The sequence below is a fragment of the Tachypleus tridentatus genome, chromosome 2, assembly GCF_004210375.1.
Source record: "Tachypleus tridentatus isolate NWPU-2018 chromosome 2, ASM421037v1, whole genome shotgun sequence".
NCBI lineage: Eukaryota > Metazoa > Arthropoda > Merostomata > Xiphosura > Limulidae > Tachypleus > Tachypleus tridentatus.
In genome coordinates, this window is record NC_134826.1 from 109,115,287 (window position 1) to 109,128,174 (window position 12,888).

At 30.8% G+C, this 12,888-nt stretch overlaps 1 pseudogene across 1 annotated transcript in view; it reads right to left on the reverse strand.

Annotated features, from left to right (window-relative positions):
• LOC143244816 (twitchin-like) overlaps positions 1-12,888 on the reverse strand; it is a 296,421-nt pseudogene that overhangs the window by 226,664 nt on the left and 56,869 nt on the right. The window contains exons 12-17 of the transcript XR_013025339.1: positions 10,965-11,055; positions 10,429-10,649; positions 9,295-9,385; positions 7,158-7,454; positions 955-985; positions 362-410 (exon numbers count right to left, since the gene is read on the reverse strand). The product of XR_013025339.1 is annotated as a twitchin-like (transcript). The remainder of the gene's footprint in view (positions 1-361; positions 411-954; positions 986-7,157; positions 7,455-9,294; positions 9,386-10,428; positions 10,650-10,964; positions 11,056-12,888) is intronic.

Below are 12,888 nucleotides of genomic sequence, written 5' to 3' on the forward strand. Positions count from 1 at the left end.
ATGAGCTTCTAATGATAATTTCATTACAGGCTGTAAGAAAAATGCTCACTTTTATAGCTAGTTAGTCCTCATACCTTTATTTTTTGCTTGTAAATGGTGGATTCCAGAAACATTTTGTGGCTCTTTTCGAAAGTTTACTCCACCACTAAAGATTCTTTAAAAAAATACCCTAGCTTACAGAAAGATTTGTAAGACTGGCATTAACAAGAAAAATGTATGTAGTTGTGTCAATAGCAACGATTGACACGTATCTGGTGGGAAAAGGATTAAAATATCCGTTCTTCAGGTTAAGACACTTTCCATTAAAAAACACCAATTTATTCTCTATGTACTTGTTTAATATCACTCAAATAAAGGTCACCTGAGGCTTTAGACCTTGAACAATCTTGGGTTTTTCTCCTCTTGGAACCCTATATGATAATAAAAAACATTGTTAATATAATTCTTTTCTTTAAAAATCTTCAACTAATGATAGAGTGTCACTATGTTTGTTTATTTACAATTTAAATATGTGTAATCTGTATTGAGGTATATTTTTAGTTAAGACATGAGGATGAAATAATTTAGAAAGTGATGTGCCATGATGCCTTTCTTTCATCTAATCATCTCAAATACTTGTAGCTTTTATTGTTCCATAGTTCTTGTTTTGTTTATTTTTTTTTTGGAATTGAGAGCTGTAAATTTTTTGAAAAAGAGCTCAATAAAAGTTATTAATGCTAATACCAACACACAGTAAATAACATTCATTAAGTATTAGTCTTAAAATATTAAATGTTATTTCCTATTATTGTCAAGAGAATTTTGAAAGAACTGCAAAGATCATAATTTCAACCTACACTTTAACTTTTGTTTTTAAATTAACTTCAACAATGTAAAATCTACAAGCAGATGTACATATATCATAATGCTTCTCTTTTGCACACTAGATGCCATCTGTAAATAAAATTTACTTACTTTTCACTTTTGTTCTTTTCTTCAGGAGGTTCTATACGAAATAGAATATCACAAAAGTATAAAGTAAGTATCCTTAACCCAAAAACAATACTATGTGTAAATCATGAACACTATTTGAAGGTAATTAGATAAAAAAAATTGTACATGTTGCTAAAATATAAGTTAGCCTTATCCTAAACTGAAAATATAGTTCCAATACACACTTATCTCCTTTCACAAAAGGCTTTCTTAACTTGTACTGCCTTCTATCAATGCAAATTTTCATCACTGACCTTGATCCTCCAACATACCTCTGCAAACTAATATACAAATGAGTATACAGCAATACTTCACCAACTGAAGTGTGAAACTACCCCTACCATAACATAGTGCTCACTGATCATAATTGCAGCTATTGACCACTTTGAGATTGGTCAGGTCACTCCAAACTACACAGGAAGAGGGGAGAACAGGTGAAAATGTAAAAGGAGCTAAGTATCTACCAAAAATACATTTTCAGCTTAAGAAAATGTAAAAAGGATTATTTATCTTTTACCTCAAAAATGGGTACCAGCAAGGAAGAGCAGCTTCTGTCTCTCAGCATGCATGTACCTTGAACACAAACAACACCAGATCCACCAGGGAGAAATTATTTGGCAAAGATTAGGATGGTGGATAACTCAGGTGGGTGTTCCACTTCAGTTCAAATGTAATGGCATCATAAATTTTTCATCCAGTTCACAGTAGGAGGATGGAACTCTGTGCTATACATGTGCAAATTAATGTGTCTCTTTCAGCTACAACCAACACCATGTCCACTGAGACTTGACATCCAGCATACAGTAGAAAGAGGAACTGCTATTCTGAGTTGCATCTCCAGTCAAAAGCCTGGAAGCATTAGGAATTTATCTTCCAGTCCAAGGTAGGAGAAGGATACCATCCATCCAGCTTCATCCAACACTCAATCCCATAAACTGACATTTGACAGGTGGTAGGAAGGTTGGTGCCTCAGCCAGAGGGGCAAATTGCAGTATGTGATGGAATGCTACATTAAAAACCTGACAGCATATAGAATTATATATCAGATACATGGTAGGAAGGGAATCACACCAACTATACTAGCAGAATACTACTGCTCTACTCTCAGCTGAGTGGCATTATGCTTAAGAGGAGAGGCTAGGATCTAGTAAATGGCAAGGATTCCCATACTCGCCTAGAAGGAGGGTTAAAAATCTGTTGGAGAGACAAGAGAACCTACCCCTTGTTTATGGGGTAGCATAAACAATGCAATGAAGATAGCACAATGGGTGACCACAGTATCCTATTTTGAAACGCAAAGTGATTGCATCCCCAAAGTCAATTATCCAACACCTCAGGGATGTCTGGAATTGTACGTCAGGTCTGCTGTAGGAACAGTCTCAATGCCACAGAAAATCAGAGATGGGCAGCAATCCCTGCCTGCTTTAATCATGTTAGTCCATGAGGTATGGTCCAGGAAAAACGTTTATGAAGCAAAAGACCACAAAGGATAAAAAAGAGTGGTCTTGAAGTACATGACCTAGTGACATGTTGAGATATTGTATTTGGATGCACAAAGAACACATTATCAGAGTCAGTCAACCAATACCTGTTAGAGACTTAAGATAATGATCCCTGCAATGAAAAAGAACAGAGTACTCACCACCCACAAAGAAACAGTTACAGTACTGATGATGTCTAGACCCCAAGGAAAGATGGAAATGTGCAGCCAGGGGCATGGTAAGGTGACAAATCTAATGAAAAGAAGGGAAACAGAAGTCTAAAACAGTGAAGTGCTGTATGGAGAAGAGTGGCAAAAGTGTCCAAATCTTAGACATCCCACCAAGCTCACAAAGCTCAAAAAATGAGTAGATTAAAAAAAAGAATGAAAATACTGATAAAACATTGTAATTAAACAAGAAAATTTAAGTAGAAACTTGCTAATAAGTGAATCAACCACAAGCAAAAACATGTCTGTTCAAAAAGACTGCTGATAGAGAAGTGGTTAACAGCTGCAATACTAGAGAGGATGCTAGTTATAATATGGGTAGTGTTGCACTCCCACTGGTGAAGGGTTGCTGCGTAATATTTTGCATATTAGTAAGCAGAGATAAATAGAAGTATCAATGCTTGTAGCAAGCAAATATTTACATCAATAGAGTGTAGTATAAGTCGAGAAAGGTTTTTTTGAGCAGTACATTATAACATCCCACTGCTGGAAGGGCGAGCATGTTTGGTGGGATGGGAATTCGAAATTCAAACACATGACCCTAGATTATGAGTCAAGTGCCTTAGCCATCTGGCCATGCTGGGCCAGTAGGATAGAAGTCATGAAAATCACCCTGATATTTATAAAAGAAATGACTGGTAAAACTAAAAGTTTACAATGGGTCTATATTTATCCTCATTATCACTATGTGTTCACAAGTTTAATAACAGAGATGAGTTCTTGTATAAAAAGTGAAAATATAAAAGATTTTAAGAAACATTTATATAGCCTTATAAATACATATTCAAAACAAAGTCATGAAGCCTGACTTAAAAGGTTCAACATGTTACAACAATTGCTATTTACTAATGTACAAGATTAAAACTTCTAGCATACTAATTTCCATAAATTGATATAAGAACCTATAAAATGTGAATTTTAGAACTTTTTCTCTCCCAGTTTAGGTTACAACTTAGGCACTCCTCAAGCAGAATTTTCACTGGCTAGCCAGTGAAGTGGGATTTTCATGGGGCATTCACATTTTACTCCCCATGGCAAATTCTTGGGCATTGGTCTATTAATTCCCACCACAACTTCTTCAGTTTTGGATAAGTCAGTCTCCAGATTTTTCCTCTTACAAAGTACTCTCCCTATACTTCTTACACTATGAATGGGTGAGAAGAATGTATTTAATTTCCACGTACTTTGGGCTACAAGAACAGAACTAAACTGATGAGAAACTTGACCACTCTTTCAATTTATTTCATTACACATCATATGTCCATCTTATCCACAATTGTTAAGAACCACAAAAATTATTTGAAAATCACTTTTAATTTTGATGAAATTCAGTTAAATGGATGGCAACTGCCTGTTGCAGAAACACGAGTTGAGGACGACATTTTGAAATTTTTGATTCTTTTGTCTTTAGGTCAGTGTATGCATGGTGTTGATAATCTTTATAGTATTTTGATGGGTGGTGAAGGGAGAGTTATAATTGATTGGTTTATCCCTGTTTCTGATTGATGGAGAAACTTCCTTTAGATTAAACCAATGGTAACCACAGGTTATTTATTTTTATCCCAGAATCACAATTTAATGATGGTTTTATTGTGTTCATGTCAAAGAATTATTGGATTTTTCTTGGCTTTCAAAATTTGTTTGTGTCGATGATTCTTGTTTTTTCCTAATTTATTTTGGGTCCAGTTGATACTATGTATTCTGCAATGGCTGAATTTTGTGTTTTCATGAGAGTTGTACTGTATTTATGTTATTTCATTTTTGTTACAAATCTAATTTTCGTTGGACTTGTTTTGTAAGGGATGAACTGGGAAAGACCATGTAAAGCAAAGTAGATAAAATGAAGTTGGAGTGATATCATGTAGGCCACCATGGCAACCCACAAGCATTTCAAATAACTTTCAGAGTATTGTTGCAAGTGTCTCATGTTAAGAGTAATACAATGGAAACAAAAATCTTAGTTACAGATGTTTTGTTTTGAAAAAAAATGGTCAAAGGGAAGTAAAAGCATTGATAAAGTAAAATTAAAATAAAATATAAAGACTGATTAAAAAAGAAAAGTTCAAGTAGATAAAATTAAGAATGTGGAATAACAGTGTTACACAGATGAATATGGAAAATTGTATAAAGAATAAGTATTAAAAAATAAAAGATAAAATAAAGAATTTAAACTAAAAAAAACAATTTTATTTTTCTAACAGAGCATTAACAAATAACTGGAAATCAATGACTTCAGGTTCTAGATTTATTCCACAGGGATAGGCAGTATTCATTGGCAATCTAATAGACTTTAGTTTCAAAATTGGTTTCAATGCCAATAAGAGTTACATCATTAATAGAATGAAAGGTTTGGTTAAAATGTTGGGCAATGGGGAGGTCTATTTTGGTATTAATATAAGACTTATTTATTATTAAAAGGCTCTCTAAAAGATGTATGGGTCTATCCTGCATATTGGTGATTGCATTTTTTATGCTATATGAAATAAATGGTGATTTTTGTTGTACAAGTAATTTCTTTAGATATGTTAAAGTGTATAATATAACTGTACCCATTAGTAGATACAATATTTGTTGGTTTGACAAGTGGTTGTTGATTATGCACACTATAACTCTACCTGTGAAATGCATACTTGGTACATTTCTTTATACATAATATTTGCTGTTGTTTTCTTCTCCAAAAAGGTCCAATGCAAAAAGGACATTTATGGTTAAAGGTAAGTTTTTAGTGGCTCATATGTCCAAATCCAAGATATTGGGTATTAAATTTCCCAACAAATCAGACAACAAAACATTGTACAAAGACTTTTTTTGAGAACCCATTATGGAGTTTCATGAAAAGAATCCACAAACAAGTTTGCATGGATCTTTCTACACTATTAGTGAAAGACATAATCCTGCAAGACAGATCATCAGATTGTGAATTGATTGGTCCAGTCAGGTTAAAATGCTCACTATTAAATATCTTGTAAAACCTAAAAAGGTCTATTATACCTAATTTTTGTTTTGTGCTTCTTCTTTAAAAAAAATCAGTCACATCCTTATTTTACAACTGATCTGGAATTCCATCTTTGCATTTAACACTTGACATAAGATAGATGAAAAATGCTTTCTGTCAAGTTGACTTTTGGAAAAACTGGGCTCCAACAGGGAGGACAGTATCATGCATATACTTGAATTCATGATTTAACAGTCAACTGACTATGTTTGGGGCAAATATTTTCTATGACTGTTGCTTATTAAAATGGCAATCTGTCTTAAAAACTTAGTGCTCATACAATGTCATTTACTAAAGGGTGTACAAGGATCGTAATGTGAAAGAGAAGCATAGTTGGAAAAACTTCTATAAATTTTGCTGTCATTTGGAGGAGAGATCATTGTACACAAACTTTGGCAGGAGTTTAATTTTTTCCTTTCAAAGTACCTTCTTCATTTTAGATGATACTGATAATCTTCATTCCTTAGCTACACAAACATAAGACACATCTGTTTTCTTTCAGCATGATTGACTGATGTCTAACTAACATTATCTGTTTTAGCTTTCTATACCCTTCAATTATTAGTTCCATAACTATAAAAGTGTCTCATTTTTGTCCAATATACTGCACTGGCCCATTATAAGACAACCCTATTTTCAGAAACCATGGAAAAGAAAAAATTGGGTATTATGACATAATTTTTTTAGGTTCATAAAATTAATACTATAACTTAACAGCCTGTAGGTGGATTAGTTGCTAAAATTAGCAATGACCTTAAGCAAACATCTAACACATATGTGAAGATGGATATTATCTGGACATTCAAAAATGCTAGAATAGGGAAAAGAAGCTTGTGGTCAGTCATGATTATAAGGAAAATATGAAGTTGACAACCTATTACTAATAAAAAACATTGCCTTATAACTAGGTTAATACAGTGCTTGAAAATATGGCAAAAAAACAGATATTGATACTTAAGCATACATAATAATTTTTTTATATCAAAACAAAAACATCTTTTAAGCAATATTGTTTCTTTTGATATTTATTTCATTGACAATTATAAGTAACATAAGAAAAATTAAATATCTAGGAATATGACAATATGCAAGTTCATTTTTGTAAATACACCCTATGGAAATTTCAATACACATGAAACATCAAGGTGCAGTTGAGTAAATCTTTTAAAAACTATGAAAATTTATAAAAAAATTTGGTGCTATTGTTAAAATAACCTTAAATTGTAATACAACAACTAAACACTGAGAATGTACATGTGCATATAAATATGCTTTATAAATAAGATTTATTGCATGGTATTTTTAAAATTAAATCATTCAAAGCTATTAATGGATTGGAATCTGGTTTTGTTTTTCTAATATGTTTAAAAATTTCAATGCTAAGATTCAAAAAGAATATAAAAGATCAATAAATGTTTAAATTAAAAATCAAATAAGTAACTACCATTATCCTTGAAAGTGTCAGGTTTTGTTTTATCTTACCTTCGAGCTCCACATGAATAGGCTGAGAAGTAACTTCACCTTTTTCATTTTTGGCCATCAGTTTGTAGTTACCCTTATCTGCTTCTGTAGGTTTGTCAATCTCAAGAATGATAGCATATTCTCCTTTAGAAATTTCTCTAATCTGGATAGAGTGGCGTGAATCTTCACGTACAGTAGAAGCCTCTTTGTACCAAATACATTTAGGTTTGGCAGCTGACTGGACATGACACTCAATAACAATTTTCTTTTGTCGATCTCTTTTGATAATTTTTGGTTTTTCTTTAATAACAGGAGCCACTGTAATAATTAAATACATGAGGGATAATAAAACATTAAAAAAGTGGTTTTTATTAACACAGCATCATATGTTAAAACATGCATAAAATAGCATCAATTCAAATTGTTTTCAAAATGTTTGAACTTTTAAAATAAAATCAATTTAAAGTCATCTGTTAAAGTTATTTTCGTTTCAACAGAAAACAATAAAAATTATTTATATAAAATATATGAAAATTTTATTAATGTGACAAATTAAAATTAAGCTTTCCCCATGCACTTAACCAATCCTTCTGAAATGTTATTTTACACATATCTAAATTTAAATGTACATACACTAGTTGTTGTTCTTTTTATGCTGCCAGGAAATTATGTAGAAATTTAATTTACTACTTTTCAATAGTCATATCTGTTGCAATTTACTGTTTGAGATTTCTAACTTATAGTTTTTTAATTATCCTGCTTACATTAAGAGGAAAATCTCTTAAAATAGTTATTGATATATATTAAAATTAAACTCTTAATGTATCAAAAAAATGTACTTAGGTCACCAACACTATGCAGAAAACAAACAGTAACACGTGTGACAACGTAACAAGAAATATTCCAAATTTAGAAACACTATAAGAAAGGAAAACAAAGTGATAATATTTGAAGAAAAAGTTATTGAAGTGTTTTACAAGAAATAAGTACAATTGAAATACAATACAGGAAAGAAAAGGTCTAAAATAGCTGTATATCTTCAATGAAAATTAAACTCTTGACAAGTTCAACTAAAAAGTTACCTAACTCAAAGTTATTGAATCTTCAGCGTACCCTGGCCTTCTAAAATCAATGGAAGAAGTGCTTAAAAGTACTTGTTGATTTATAGAAAATGAACATATATTAAAAATAGATGATCTAATTCAAAAGAAATGTTAAAGGAAAGAAAAAAAAACATAAACCAAATCTTAATTTATAGACAAAATTAACCTATTTGACAAGAAGTTTCCTTACCTCAAAGATACTACAAGAAAAAAAAAAGACACAGAACTAGCTGTATAGTTATAGCAAAAATGTTTTGAACATATATGACAATAAAGTAATTAATTAAAACACACTATAAAAAACAAAAGAGTAGTAATTGTTCACTTGCAAAATAAAGAAGAACTATTGACATATATCAAAAAATGTGTATCTAATTCAGTGACACTACTAAAAAGAAATGCTTAAAGTGACTCTTCAGTTGCATGAAAATGGCTAACTAACATTTGTGAGAAGAAATGTACTGTCATTTGCAGAAAAAATTAAATACTTAGATTTATGCATAGAAATGTATCTAGTTTGATAATATCGTATGAAATAAACACCAAAACTGAATGTGTAATGGCATAAAAATCAACTGTTGAAAGGTAAAACATTTGCATAAAATCAAGTTATTAATTGTTTGTTTGTTTGTTTTGAATTTTGCGCAAAGCTACTCGAGGGCTATCTGCGCTAGCTGTCCCTAATTTAGCAGTGTAAGACTAGAGGGAAGGCAGCTAGTTATAACCACCTACTGCCAACTCTTGGGCTACTCTTTTACCAATGAATAGTTGGATTGACTGTCACATTATAACACCCCCACGGCTGAAAGGGTGAGCAGGTTTGGTGCAACCATGATTTGATTCCACGACCCTCAGATTACAAGTCGAACGCCTTAACACACTTGGCCATGCCGGGCCTCAAGTTATTAATATGGAATTCTAAATACAACATTAAAGCTATTAATCTTGTTCATATTTTCTAAAAAAAATTATTAAAAGTTAATCTTTGAATTCAAAAATAAAATCAATTATATAAAATGCTTGAAGAACACAAAATATTAACCACATATACTTACATTCAATGTTTAGAGTAAGATTAGCATTGCTTTCTCCTGCTGAGTTCTTCACATTGCATCGATAGAGACCACCATCAGTAAGTTCTGGATCCTGAGAAAAGAAATGTAAGCATATCAGAATGAGTTAGGCACTACACAAAATATTAAAATTGATACCAAAACTTTTGTTGCTGAACCAAGAAAGATTTCTGATATCAAGAATTTATGCACAGAAAGCAAAACCTGGAATACTACAGGCTAGGTATAATAAACCATGAAAAAAACTGTAAACAAACATACAACATTGTGAAACATTACTGAAAAAATCATAGTAAATATAATAAACTATTAGAAGACATTATCGCCAAGTTTTCTTTCCAGAAAACAATATGAGACTGGTTTTTGCTAACTTTTTAACTGCTATACATAATATTATGCTGTTTTCTTAGTACTATAACAGTGTTTTATCATAAATTTCTGCATTAGATATATTAAATTTATATTAACTATTCTTTAATTGATATTAACACACAACAATTTTTTATGCATAATAGTTTCTAAGAAAAACGTATCCTCATATTTAGTTACTAGCTAACTTGCTATACATTTTTATTTGCTAATCAAGCAAAATAATAAAAATATCATATTTTTTCACAAGAAGATGAAAACTCTACTTGCATTTATTAAACTTATACATTTAAATCTCACCAAGTGATACCAGACACAATAACTCCTATACTGTTAAAATACTCAATATTTCTCTGTTTTATGAGAAGCTTAAACTATGAAAAGATTTAAGGCATTTAATAGAAAAATACAGTTATCTGTATCAATCAGCCAACAATTAATATGCATTGTATTTCAACTTTAAGAGAGAAAATTTGGAAAGTGTCATAATTAAATGAATACAATATTCATAACATTATGTTTCCAATGTTTTGAAAATGTGAAAAATTCATTACTTAAATTATCATTCCACTGGTTTATACTAAAGAAAAAAATATGAAGGAATGGTAAACTGATCTCCAAGAAGCACTGTTAATGCCAGCATTTGGATAACTCTTTAAAAGTTCTGAAAGTAAAGTAACTCATACAAATTATCAAAAATATTTGTAATAGATATTTTACCAAATAATAACAAAATTTATAACATACTTTTAACTCAAGTCTGATGATATAAACATCTTTTTCTTCTTTGATAATCTGCTTGACTCGAGTCGTTTCTTTAACTACTGTGTTATCTCTGTACCAGACTATGTTAGGCTTTGGTTTGGCTCGTACTTTACATTCCATGATAATTCGTTTCCCTCCATCCTCTGGTATGATTTTTGGTTTCTCAACAAAAGTTGGTGCTTCACCACTAGGCTTTTTCTCACCTATATATAGGGTGGTATTTAAAATTCATTAAGATGATTATGACTAATAATTCTTAACTTAGTTTTAATTTTTTTAAAAGTATACATATAAAAAAAGTCTGTATATGAAACACATTTTACATAATATTTCAAGCATTCAGAGTTTGTGCTTAAGCAGTGAATGGACATTTATACAAGCTGATATTTCAAACAAATATGTAAGAAACTAAACTATAACAGATTAATAAATAATATCTTTCAATTTTTAAAAACTCCTTTTTGATGTAATCTATTTTAAATATGTTATTAATGTATATGTAAGTGAAACAAACTCACCTTCAATGTTCAGGGTTAGATTAGCATTGATTTCACCATTTTCATTTTTTATGTTACACTTATAACTTCCACCATCATCTTTCGATGGGTCCTTGCAATGAGAACGTAAGTATCAATACAAATGCAATTCTGAATTAGTAGCTTTCAATATGCAAGCCAGTAATATTAAAAACATATCTCTGTCCAAATTCACATATGCTTTCAGTTACAGTTTCTGAGTTTATCAACACCATAGTTTTAGACTATAACAGAATTTTATGAGAAATCAATTAATCTTGGAATTAAATCACAATAACTAAAAATATATGATATTTCTACTCTGTGGAATAACTGGAAAACCACAGACAAGCTGTTTACTGTATTGAAAGAATCTAAATACAAGATATCTGAAAAAAGAAAGAATTATGTTCTGAACTACAAGAAAATTAATTGTCACACTTTTTATATTAAACACATATTATATGCACATCTCAATTTGAGACATTTAATTTTAAAAATCCAACAATTCTGTTACATTCTCGAAAGTGTCCAAAATAATTCAATTTTTTATGCCCATTATTACTTTATTTTTTACCAGTTGACATTCAACTCTATTAAACTCAAAAGACAACTATTTACAGTTAGAAAAACTTGTAATTGCTACAATGTCCAGTTTTATTATTTACATTCTTTATATGACCATATACAACTGAGTAAAATACAATCTTCCACAAGTACAGCTTTTGTGCAGAACAAAACACTGAAGAAAATTTGCAACATAATTCTGGTAGAAATACTACTTTAAAAATTCATATTTGGGTCTTCCTGCACTTGCATCAAAAGATAGAAAAAAAAATACTTATTTTCATTACACCAAAATACTCCTTGCTCATTTCTGTATGTTAATAACTTGGTGAGTAGGTCTTTTTAACATTACATGTATTCTTATGGATAGAGCACAACATAGCTTGGTTTGTTTTGAATTTTGTGTAAAGCTACTCAAGGGCTATCTGTGTTAGCCATCCATAATTTAACATCGTAAGACTAGAGAGAAGGCAGCTAGTTATCATCACCAACTGTCAACTCTTGGACTACTCTTTTACTAACAAAAAAGTGGGATTGACCATCACATTATAATATCCCCACAGCTGAAAGGGTGAGTATGTTTTGTGTGACAGAGGTTTGAACCCATGACCCTCAGATTATGAGTCGAATGCCTGAACCGCTTGGGCATGCTGAGCCAAGCATAATATGTGAAGCATAAATTTATCAACAAAAATCAAACTACATTTACAGACCTTAGTTTTACCATGAAATGAATAGTGAATTAAAAAATAAATGAGAAAACCTTCTGAAGTTTAAGAAACAAAAGACACTGCTTATGTATGACAAAAATAATAAAAAAGTAGCTGTAGCAAAGTGGTATCTAAGTATGATAAATTTTATCAACTTGTCATATGAGTTAAGAAATAGTACATAATTTGTCAATGTAATTATCATTGGAACCTAGGATATTGCAAGTTATAAATTATTTAATAATAACAAAATTTAAAGAGATGAAGTAGGGTTGGTCTTCATATAATGAGTCAACTATAAACTATTAGGACTGAAGACAGAAAATGATAGTCAATTGAAGCTATATGTGTAACTGTCAGGAGTGTAAGTGTTAGAAAATTTTAAATGACAAAAAATTATATACTGACCATCTAATTAGATAAAAAAAGATAAATCAGAAATTGTATAATGAGATTAAAATTTCTTGTACTAAGAATATTAATGCAATTATTATAGATACTTTTATTTTGAAAACATTGACTGGGATTGTACAGTGTCAAACAGTGAGAAATAGAAATTTCGTAAAATGGTTCAGAAAGCTTTCTCTTAATATCAAACAGTCAAAGAGCTTACTGGGGATGTCATATTTCTAAATAATACACTATAAGCA